Here is a 12,160-nt window from a genome sequence, read left to right as displayed (position 1 = left end):
AAGCATCTTGTAAGTGGTTGAATCACAGGAAACAGACTGAATCTTCTGAAATAAATTTTGAATGTAATTATCGCATTGAACTTGGTTTGTACCATGTTATTTATTTTTTTAATTAAAACGCATATCCTAAGGAGGGCGGGAAGGAAATTGAGTATCTTACAAACTTGTCAAGTTAGGAAAATAAAAGTTGTTACACGAACTCTTTCATTAAAAATAATGGACACGTGTCTCACGCTTTTGAAAAATCTTATTTTAAGGGGAAATGGGACACTAGATGGTATTATATACAGTGACTCGACAAAGTATTCGTACAATTCTAGGTTTCATATAATTTCAATGGTACTATCCATATCAAAGATGTAAAGAGGGTGATAAAATTTCGTGTATTAATGTACCTATACACATTTATGAATATATTAGCGAAGTGATTTTCAAATAAGGGCTATTTTCTCTGTGTAACAACAAAATAAAAACAAAATAATTCTAAAATTGTACGTGGGAAAAATATTTGTACAGTTGACATATTCAAGAAAATATTAGTAATAATAATACAATTTTTAAATTGATTAATACTTTGTAGGGTTCGTTTTAGCAGCTAATTGCCTAAAGTCTTCTGTAAACAGGGACAACTAAGTTCGTTGTATTGTTGTATTGTTGTATTGTTGTATTGTTGTATTGTATCTTATTTTTTGGTCAAAAACTTCCCATAAATGCTCTATGGGATTGATGTCCGGTTAATATCTGTGTGTGTGAATTTGTTTGAGTACATTATTAAGTACTCACATGCTAGTATTGTGTGGTATGTTTTGGATCCTTATGGTGCAAAAATTGAGTTTCGAATGGAATTTACATACTTTTGTTTCGTATTTTTCTAATTACACAAAAATTGTACCAAATTGTACTGTTTTACGGCATTTAACATATTACTAAAGGTTTTATTTTGTCACTTGAAGTATTTTATTACATTCTTATTCTTCTTCTTATTATTATTAATGTATTTACATTTCTTTCTTTCTTTTTCTTTGCAGATCCTCTTATGCATGATGTAACTGATGAATAAAGAGAATCTATGATTAGTACATTTTATTGGTTCCTCTTTTGTCTGCCGAAGCCTGATTGGGATCATTGGGGTCCTGTGCGATGTTACGGCAGCATTTTTGGTGAGACATTTCTTCTCAATACCAGTATAATGATTTCTACTTATCGTTGTATGCATACTTAAAGTAGATATGAAATTTAAAGGAAAACGCGATTTAGCAACCAGAATCCCTTACTCTACCCTTGTTGAAAGTCAGCTCCCTACGGTGGTTTAATGGTAGAGCATTAACCTCTAGTGCGCGGAGCAGGACTGGGTCTACCACATGTGCAAATCGTGCATTTGTACGGGGAGGCAAATTTTGAAGAGCGGCAAAATCTATCATAACTATATTATTTAGGATATTTCTTGTTGGAAACAAACTTCATGATGATGGTAGTTAAATTTACTAAGGTGACCTTCTATTTGAACACTACATTTATAAATCATGTTTAGGTAGCATTAGTTTAAGGTCACACTGAGAGTCCTAAAGAAACAGTCAAACAAATTCCAGCAGGAATTGCTTGATCATTGTTAAATACAATAATTCAATTCTCGAACAGTAGCGAACACCTGTTCCATTTAGTAAGTTATCTCAGTTTTTATCTTTTTCACAAACAAGTTCCTTATCATTGAAGGCAGAAACATTTTTTTTTATTTTTTTAACAGATATAGAAGGAAAATCAAGAAATAAATATAAAAGAGCCAGTTGCACCAAAATTGCAAACTGATATATTGAGATTGAAGCTCGATATTGAATTCTATAAAAAGAATTACCATCTTTCCTCTGCAGATGTGTTTGTTTTATCTTTCACGAACATAATAATTTATTGTTTAAAGAAACAAACAGAACGAGATTGTATTTGTAGTGTTTAGATCTTTCTGAGTTCGAGCGTAATTTCTCTCCCCTTCGTTGTTCATAATAGAGTCGCATACTTAAAGTCGTGTCTTTTAAGATTTATTCTTTCTAGAGAAAGGTAGGGGGCGGCATGCATAGGGCGGCAAATTATCTAGAGCCACCGGCCCTGGTTGAATTAAAAATTTAATTTCATTTCTTTCTACTTTCCTACACTGCCAAGTTTACTAAAACGACTGCAACTGAGAACTGAAAAAATCATTTTCTTTTATTTCGTTCATACCCTAAGCATTGCAGCTCATCCCACAGTTTGTTCAGTCAGGAAAGACTTAAAGATATGCTCCTTTAATTTTTCCCTTGTCCAGCAACTTTTGATGACACTAAATCCTAAATGTCTACAATACAAGAAATTATAGACTAAAAAAATTGTTTCTGTCAAAACTTGCTGCAGTTTAGAGTACACGTGACAAGTTTGCTTAGTCCAGTAATTGGTTATTATGCATTTTCCTTTAAAGTCGTAAGTTATAGAATCAATCAATCATATGCTTTCTCAAAAGAAAATTACACGGTGGGTTATTTTAAGGTTAGAAAATTCTTTCTATCATAAAATTTAGAAACGTTTCCAGTATATGATCAGAATAAAGAAAATCTGAATTAGATGTTTCCACATATTCACTGAACTGCTTTACATTCTGTATTGGGATATATGTATTATGCATCACTACTAAAACTGAATGAAACTTTTCTTCAAAGAAATATTTTCAAGAGCCTCCAATTGTGGAGGAAGTATACAAACGGTGTACAGAAACTAGAACTTGAGAACCCCAAAAAATGGAGCTATTAATGAAATATTTACTTACGAAATATGAAAAAAAAAAAAAAAAAAAAAAATCGCCTGAACATGGTTGCCAATATGTGCCATAATTATCGAATCATACAATAATTTTGGTACCTGAACGATATACGATAGCTGACGCACGATTACAGGAAAGTATTCGATAATTTAATGTCTCCTGGTGAAAAGATTGTTCTGGGGGCATTTGAAATTGGTAAAAAAAGTTCCTTCATTGTATGAAAAAAAGAGTATGAATTTTGCCACATATGTGACAAAATTACTCAAAACATTACAAAGGCGACCAATGTCTCGAGAAGGTAAAACATGAGGTAAATTAACGTTAATATAGTAGTAACTTAAATATTTTTACGTTACACTGTTAGCTACATGTTACGTTTATCGCACTTTAAAATCATAAAAACTCATTTACCCTCTTACACATGTTTATTTCGTAATTACACTAGGTAATTCGTTAATCGGATCATTGCAATTTAACATACATTTTGAACACCGATATTGTGTGAGATGGAACATACTGTAACCATGTCGGTCCCGGCGTCCCCCACAGGGGATATAAAATATAACAAAATCATTATTTCTTTACAACTTTGAAATCAGACTGGCAATCTTGAAAATTGTTTACAGGGAATGATTATAGGTAGATCATCCCTTGTAAACAGTTTTCAATATTGCCAGTCTGATTTCAAAGTTGTAAAGAAATAATAATTTCGTCATATTTTATGTCCTCTGTGGGGGACGCCGAGACTGACATGGGTAAAATTGATCCAAACCTCTACTAGAGCTTTTCTATTTCAAGTATGCCCTTGCTGACGCTGCTGTATGTTCTCCGTACCTTCCTCGAAAGAAGAGGGACAAGTTGCTTTGGCCGAGTTTTTCCAATGGTTTGTTGCCACATTGATACGCTTCGCTATGCACTGTCTTGTCAGCCATTCTAAGTAGCCTACGATCTTCACTCACCAAGACCAAATGACTAAACGACAAATTGGCAACACAGCCGAAGTCATTCACTTCTTTCCTCAAAGCGAAGGGATGGTTTCCTCCGTAAGAGGGTAGAGGGGTGGGACCGAAGTATGTTTCACATATTTTCCGAGGACACACTTGAAATAGAAGGCTCTAGTGCTTGTATTCCAGTGAAGTGATCTTAACTGGAATTAAACCGGGTACAACGCACACAAGAAACCCATATTATCTACTTGATTAAGAATGGGTAATTACTAACTACTTAATATAGATAAGTTTTCACAAGTAAACATATAAAGTGTTTAAGGAAAATCAGACTTTTTTTTTTTTTTGATAGACTGGTAAAGAATTGAATTTCAATCCTTTTAGCTCTGATCTGAAGAGAGAGATCTTAATAATGAAATATGTCCAAAATGATCAAAAATGGACTTGAATCGTTTGTGCACTGAATGGCCATATGACTCTACGTTATTTCTGTGTGATACATCCTGCAAACTACATTACTCCTAATTTTGAAGTTAGGAAAAGTCATTGTTTTCTTTTGGAGAAAGTTTAATCAACAGAAGTTTGCAGTATCCATTGAATATTTTTAAAACAATGTTGTTTTCTTTATTTTCTTTTTTCTTTATTATTGTTATTTTAAAGATTCTTACGATCCTTTCTTTTTAAACAGGAACTGGAGGCAAAGGCATTTCTTCAGACAAGTACCTGTATCTAATCAGTCACCACCACCTGTTGTTCAGACAACACTTCAATTAGACAATTCTTAAGATTAACAGAAAGTGATTTCTTCTGTGAAGACCGAAAAGTTACAATAATGTGAGAACAGAACGGCTTTGTTCTGATCTAAGTGAATACGTCTCAGAAGCAGACCATTTCAATATCAAATCTGAATACAAACTAGTCGTACCTTTTACTTCAGTGAAGTTAACCAAGTGTAAATGTGGACGAAGATGCAGTGTTAATATGTGAATATAATTTTGGTACGACAAAGACTGTTAAAAATTTTGAGAAACAATTTTATTTACATTTTCATTTTGTGAGGGTTGTTCTGTATTGTTATCTAGATTGAAAATTAATGGACCAACAATTGTAGTTTAGGGAAAGTTGATAATGTTAAAATTACAAGTTGAAAACTGCAGTTCTCTATTGAAAAGCAAGAAACTATCTTTGGCACGTCTCCATTAAGTGTTGAATTACATTACGAGACACAAATCTATTCCTTATTTAAGATTATAGTCAACTATCATGTGTTTGGACCTTAGCAAATCACCAAAACCCACTCCAGAGTCTTGCCTTTGCATAATAAGTGTGTCAAATCAGAACAAATAGCTTTCAACATGATTATGAAACTCCAGGGACCAAGTGGACGCAATGTGGATTTCGGTAACCAAAGACTGTTTTATATATTTCTCAGAAGCATCCTTATGGATTCGTATTTTGTGAAAGTTGTATTACCAGCTGCATACAAACTGGTACCGAACAATGTGTTAAGAAGATTTCAAATATGGATTTTCTTTAGTGTTAAGCACCTACAGTAAGTGTTTCTGACAATTGAGATGATGTCACACACACACTGAGTACAACGTGTTTTCGTTTTCATCAAATCATCAGGAACCTTACGGCTGTCTACCATCTGGATTGGAGCAGAAAAACGCTGTCATCACGTACTCTAACAATGTATATCTGTTTGAAAAAAGAATGAAAAGTTAAATAAATAAAAACAATGGGGGAGCTTTGATTAAGTGGGGTGGCTGAATCAATAGATGGATGGGGTATGTCTACCACCAATCTTCCTACGAATCCTAGAAAGATTGGTGGTGACTGGATGGGCAGACAGAGGAGTAGACTGGCGGACAGGACGGGTGTTTGGGCCCCTGGGCAGATGGTCCGGTAAGGGGGAGACGGGCTGACGGATGGATTGAGGGGGCCTTGGAAGACGGGAGGATGGAGGTGTGGGCGTTTGGCTTGCTGGATGGATATACACAACATATACATGTACGCACATCCAAACACCTACATTCCTCATCACCACATACACAGATGCAGCGAAGGACCACGCGCTGCGATCCAGATGGGTAAGTATTGTAGCATTTACAGACTTTTACACGATGATTAATCTTCTTCGGAAAGTTCTCCTGTTTTTTGATTCTTCTTGAAATAATTCTTCTTCTTTCTTAAATACGTGTTGAATGTGTCTTCGTCCTCCTTTCTCCTTATCCAATAGTTTTTACTTCTTTAGAATGTATATCTCTCTATAATAACAATCATTGGCTCCTCAACGTACATTTGTTCTCTTACTATTTCTTTCACACACTATGATAACAATTACTCGCTTCTCAATTCACACCTATTCAATATTATTTCTTTTCTTTTCCACAGTCTCTTTTGGAACATCTCTCCATCAGAATGTAGAAAAGAGTGAAGAAATGAAGGAAAATTTGTCACTTGACCATATTGCATATTCTGCTAGAATGTTGTGATGGGAGAACGTACTATCAGGTCAAAATCTGATTAGTATTCAGAGATGAGATAAACTTCAATAGAGAGCATGTACTACGCACAAAATTACTAGAAAAAAGTCAATAGATACAATAGGTGAAATTTAAAATAGTGTAGAGGGAGAAAGCATATTGGGATGAAGGGGTGGTACAAGGATGGATATAGTGTGGTAAACCAAATTAACAAAAATATAAATAAAATAATTAAATAAAAAATAAATTATTTAAATAGATAAGTTATAGTAGGTAAAAATATAAATAAAAAGTTAAATAAATAAATAATTTAATTAATTAATTAATCATAACTCTTTCCATCACCACCACCACCATCATCATCATCATCGTCATCATAACCCTAATCACTGGCCATACTGTCTCCAGTTCCCTTCCCCCATATCTTTTCTCTTTCTGCAGTATTTTATATTGCATTTGTTGTGTGTACCTGCGTCTCTAGTGATTTTCTGAGTGTTGTGTCTTCATCTTTTCTCATCTCTTAATGTCTACTCAAGACTTTTGACCTCGTCACGTCCTTTCATACAAACATTCTAGCACAAGATTCATTATATTGATAGTGACACTCAACTAAATTTCGACTGTCTAGTATTCTTCGTTTTCTTCGGTCTTGGATATACTCTGATGATGAGACAATCAATCTTGAAAGTTAACTTCTTTATTCTTTCATAGTGCTTTTGTTCATAAACACCACGTACAGTACCTTGTATGTTTACAGATCGCACGCAAACATTATTCACATACAGAGGTGGCTCGTGAAGGAAGTTACCCTGGTAAAAGTTAAAGTTTTATCGCTTAAAATTAAAAGGATAAAAGTCATCTGATGTATTAATTGTTGTATACAACAATTAATACAGTAGGAAAGTTTTCTTCTTTTACTTTTAAGCGAAAAAACTTAATGTTTACCGGTGCGACTTCCCTCACGAATGCCTCTGAAACAGTTAGTATTTCTTTTTCAGTTCTTTCGACGAAGAAGAAAGAAGAAGAAGCCTTACCACGACATATTATCTGTCTGTCTGGTTGGGCGTCTGTGTTTCTGTCTGACCTGACGCTGGGGTTCTTGATATCTGTCCTGAGGTCTGAATCCTAAATGTTGATCCCGACCTGATGCCCTATGTGCCCTTATACCCGCCCCGAAGCCAGCCTTCTCCTCTGCCTGCTTTCCCCCTATCTATCTATTCTCGCAGCCACTCCACAAAGCTGGGAAATAAAAAAAAAAGTTGTTCCTTTTTATTTTTTGATGTTTTTAGCAAACTAATTTTAAACTTTTAAAATGCTGAATGTAGTGCATTTAGTATGGAAACCAACTTGTCATCTATTTTACTTGCGAATTTGACAACAGTTTTTCTTTCAGTCCATATTTTGAAGATGATACTATGTTAAGTCTCGTCAAGGATCTGAATGAAATACAATGAAATGTTTAGCGTCCCACGATTAGACTAAACGAGAAGGATGGTTAATGAACGTAAATGGTTGTCGCCAGACAGAAAGGCGTAGTCGTCGTAAATGACTTCCTATAGTTAGGCATGGCACTAACTTTTAGATGTGCCCTGCAAATTCTAGTCAGATGGTTAAGAAAATATGACATTTTATTTTTGTTGAACTACTTAGGTATAATGACATAATTCCTTTTCAGGTTATACCTTAAGCAGTCTTTTTATTTATGTATTTATTTATTTATTTACTTATTTTTAACTGACTATTTTCCTTGACTGCCTCAAACACTTCGTTAACTCGTTTCTATTACTCTGTTTCTTTATATTCATTCTTGATTTGCTTGTAACTGATTGCTTTTTAGCAATGTCCACGTTTCTTTCCATAAAATTAAATGAAATGAAATCTTTAAGCTTTACATCCCACGGCTATACCAGCTATGTTAAAGGTGACGGTGATGATGAGAAATGAATGCAATGGTGGAATGAACAAAATGGGAGGAAACGGGACAACCCCAAGAAAATCCACGCACATGGTATTTGTCCACCACAAAACTCAGTAGGCGCGAGATGGGATCGAACCAATGAACTCATACATCAGAGGTGAATGCTCTATCACTGTACCACCGTGGCCTCTTCTCTCCATAAAGTACAGTACACCATAGTAGAGGTGTGCTCTGCAAGTAAGTTTTGGAAAGGATGAAATAACGCCATTAATGAGAGATTGTGTGTCCTATATTGTTTATGATACAAGATACAATTAATTTGAAATGGTAACCCCTCTTCCCCCGAGAGTAAAACTGCTACTTGTCAACATTCGATCTCATGGCTTCAGGTTTTCTATATCTCTGACGGCTCAATGAAATCCTTCCCTTGAAGACTGTTTCCTTATGTATAAGGTAAGGTGAGACATGGGAAGGGAAGATTTGTCTTGTAGCCGATAAGGTCATGTTGCATGTGATACTGGCGTGGTATTTCAGCCATAACCTGAAGTAGACAGGACAGTGACTGGAACCCCTTTGCTAGTCTCCGAGCAAATCCCGGGTTGGGTTGGTGAAAGCATGGGATACATCAAAGTCGTTGGTGTGCCTCGTGACGTCATTAGAAGGAGTGATATTGCCTTAACGTTCCGGTATCGATGCTGGATAAGTTATTAAACTTCTATTCAGTCCACCATCAAATATAGCCGGGAAATAGGCTTTAGTTTATTGGGTAATCAGTCTATCCCATTAGCCTTCTTCGGAAATGACGGGAGATCTCTTTGAAAGTATATTGCTGACTCCAAATCGATCTGATTACTGATTAAACAGGTAGGGTTTTCTTTTAAAGTTTTCTTGTTTACATCCTTCTACAACAACGAGGTCATGAAGGACAAGACTTTCTATTAACGTTAGGCTCCGAACGACGACTAGGATCATGTATGATCACTAGGACGTTCCCCATCACACATTTCTCGTCTCACAAGAGAGCTGGGTTACAGGACCACGCCACTAATCCAGGCTAACTGCAAAGAGGACATCTGTATCCGTGTATGCGTGTGGTGGGGTCCCTCCGATTAATACACGGGGGATGCCTTACATCGCACATGCATCTTACTCTCCAGATGTGTCCCCCCACTAATTACTTTGTTCTCAAGCATGAAAAAACGCTTTTATAGAAAACATCTACCAATACTTCGGAAGTAATTAACGCTCTGAATTCGTAGTATAGAGAAACAAGAAGCATACTACATGAAATGCGTATTACGAGTACATTTTAGATGGCGTTTATATTGGTACTTCTAATTGTGAGTTACTATGTATCTGATAATTAAAAATTTTATTAACTAGATTTTAGTGATCTGTGTGAAAAAATGAGTACCGGTATGTTGAATAAAACAAAAAATGTTTGTGAAGCTGAAGCTCTTCATTAAGTCTGGTTGCCGAAGGCAACAAACTGGTTGCCGAAATCATATTTGGAATACAGTATGAGAAATCTTTTAGGATTTCCAGAGCATATTGTAGGTGAGTGTAGTTAATCAATCCTTACTAATATATAACAGAATATGTGTCTGTCGTCAGATTTCTAGACAGAAAAAGTCGCCTAAAGCCACCAAATTTCATACTCAGGCAGATCTTCAACAGATCTAAACGCGTATGAAGCCGTTTCTAGATTTTAGACTCGAGAGAGGATTAGGACGTCACTATTTTGCACCTCTCTAATAGAAAAGAAATTTGTCTCATTAGAATATCTCATTATCTCATTAGAATAAAAAGTACGAATTTTAACACTGAAAAATGCAATCTTCACAAATATTGGAATAACATTGTTACAAGTTTTATTAACAAAAATAACCAATCTTCTTTCTCCCCTCAACCATAGGTTGGTGGGCAACATGGAAATTTTAAAATTTTTCTCTCGCTTGGGAGAGCTGTTTTATCCTTTGATAAGGTCTCTTCTTCGTAATTGCATCTAGATATTCTATCCTTGGTCTTCTTCTTCCTGGTTTTATTTCTGCCTTACCCTCTATCAACACGTTGATCCAATCGGAGTGTCGAATAAGTTGGCCAAGCATGCTGTTTCTTCCTTTTCCTATTATCTTCATGATTTGTCGTCCTTCATAAGCTTCCTTTAGTACGTCTTCATTTCTTTTCCTTTCGGTCCATGTTGTGCGCAGCATTCTGCGCCAACACCACATTTCAAATGCTTCCAGCGTGAATACTTCAACTTTTATCTATGTCCACGTCCCTGATCCGTAAAGCCCCACGCCTCATACCAGAGTCTTAATATATCGTTTTCAAACGTCTAACGACACATTTCTTGATGTTAGTAGTCCTCTTTTCCTATTGAATGCTTGCTTAGTCTGCGCTAGTCTGGAACTTACATCTTTTTCGTTTCTTCCGTCCGAAGATATTAGACTTCCTAAATAAGGGAATGTCTTAACGTCTTTGGTTTTCTTTCCATCTAGCCATACGTTTACCCCTTCCTGTCCTGCTCTTGTACACTTTGTCACTTTGGTTTTCTCCTTATTTATCTTCATTTTGCATGTTTTTTCCACTTGGTCGTTCAAGTTTGAAAGTGCTTCTTGCAAGTCCTTTTCGCTCTCCGCTATCAGTACTATGTCATCAGCGAACCTTATTGTGCTGAAAACCTGGCCATTTACTTTTACACCTTTCTCTTTTTTATCAAAGAGTTCTTTCATAGCCTCTTCAATATAGACGTTGAACAGGAGAGATGATAGTCCACATCCTTGCCTTACTCCTCTACTTATTCTTGCTTCCTTCTGATCTCTTCCTATAACAGCAGTCTGGTTCCTGTAAAGTTGGTATATTATTCTTCTGTCTCTGTAATCCACCTTCAGATTCTTCAGTGCTCTGAACATGAACATGATATTCCAATCTACGTTGTCAAAAGCATTTTCTATATCTACAAATGCTATCACAAATAACCAATATATAGTAAAATTGTTCATTTCTTCTATTTGACGTTATTCAGCCTTTGGACATAAAATTTTCGATTATACAAAAACCATCAAAATTCACCTGCGTGGATAAAAGCATTGACTACATCATTTTGGAACATTGAAGTCCTCAGTGCGTTTTCATGATGTGTCGCAACTGACTTCGATGCTTGTCGGTGTCAGTTGGGAGAATGTTACAGGACTCTTATACTGAATGAATTATTATTTAGGAATCTGTAACTTGTGAATTAGATACCAGAAATTAGACACTTTGTTGGATTAAATCGATATAATTTTTGTGTTAAATAAACGTCTTTTAGACCCGGACTATAGTTAGGTTTTATTATTGTAACTGTGTACATAATGGTATCTATTAGTTCAAATAATTACAACATTTACACTGGAGTTATAGCATTAAAGGATGTGATCAACTTATTCCATAGGATTATATAAGTGGGTTTTTCAATCTTAATGAAGGACAATCGAGGAATTAGCCTGAAATATTGACCAATTGAGAAATTTTGGTCACCATACGAATACGTACAAGGTTAGTAATTTTGATTATAATTCAAATATCAAGTTTATGTAACTTTATTTTGATTCTTATCTCTTTAAACTTTCTCGAAACTACTGTGCACTGTAATCTATTGTTATATTATAATGCACTTGGCACTCGAAACCCTTATTTAACTTCCTGCTGTGTGTATCAAGTCAGAGAAAGCTTTCAACTCTTACAAATATTTACTCTAGTTGGGTATGAAGGTGAAGAACATTTTTTTATTAGAAAAAACTTTTTAGGAGCAGTAATTAAATATACCTAATAATGTGAACGAGTAATTTTGAATGAGGAACACTTTCTCTTGCTTCCCCATCCCCTCCTAGTAAAGCCAATGTTACCAGTGTATACTTTTCTTCCTGTAATTAGTTTTGTCTTTAATCATTGATTAGTTTTTGGCCTGGAATAGGGATTATCACTTTTAAAATATTAGCTTAAAGATTTTGTACTGTGTGACACTTCTGATTAGAAT

The 12,160-nt window shown here is 35.3% G+C and overlaps 1 long non-coding RNA gene across 4 annotated transcripts in view; it reads left to right on the top strand.

Moving 5' to 3' along the window:
- LOC145672937 (uncharacterized) overlaps positions 1-7,460 on the top strand; it is a 42,538-nt gene extending 35,078 nt beyond the window's left edge. For all 4 annotated transcript variants that reach the window (XR_014128705.1, XR_014128703.1, XR_014128706.1 and 1 more), the window contains 2 exons: positions 1,029-1,160; positions 4,421-7,460. This is a non-coding gene — a long non-coding RNA (uncharacterized LOC145672937). The remainder of the gene's footprint in view (positions 1-1,028; positions 1,161-4,420) is intronic.
- The last annotated feature ends 4,700 nt before the right edge of the window (positions 7,461-12,160 follow it).

The sequence above is a fragment of the Thermobia domestica genome, chromosome 16 (assembly GCF_964235325.1).
Source record: "Thermobia domestica chromosome 16, izTheDome1.hap1.1, whole genome shotgun sequence".
NCBI lineage: Eukaryota > Metazoa > Arthropoda > Insecta > Zygentoma > Lepismatidae > Thermobia > Thermobia domestica.
This window is presented reverse-complemented; position numbering and strand designations above follow the sequence as displayed.